Here is a 200-nt window from a genome sequence, read left to right as displayed (position 1 = left end):
GCTGACTCCCAGCTGACCCAGCTGAGTGAGCTAGTAGTCCAGCTACCTGAGCTGGCCAAACTTGATGTGAGCTACACTGAGCTTGTCCGAGCTTCGCCAACTGACCGAGCTTCATTCTCGCATCGTCCAGCTGTCTCATCACTCGTCCAGCTTGCTCTCTTCATATTATTCAATCTTACTAAGTCCCTTGGTCTATTTCC

General features: G+C 51.0%; 1 protein-coding gene across 1 annotated transcript in view; it reads left to right on the top strand.

Moving 5' to 3' along the window:
• LOC106323392 overlaps positions 1–200 on the top strand; it is a 26,817-nt gene that overhangs the window by 757 nt on the left and 25,860 nt on the right. The gene's annotated exons all lie outside the window — the stretch shown is intronic.

This window comes from Brassica oleracea, chromosome C2 (assembly GCF_000695525.1).
Source record: "Brassica oleracea var. oleracea cultivar TO1000 chromosome C2, BOL, whole genome shotgun sequence".
NCBI classification, from domain to species: Eukaryota; Viridiplantae; Streptophyta; class Magnoliopsida; order Brassicales; family Brassicaceae; genus Brassica; species Brassica oleracea.
This window is presented reverse-complemented; position numbering and strand designations above follow the sequence as displayed.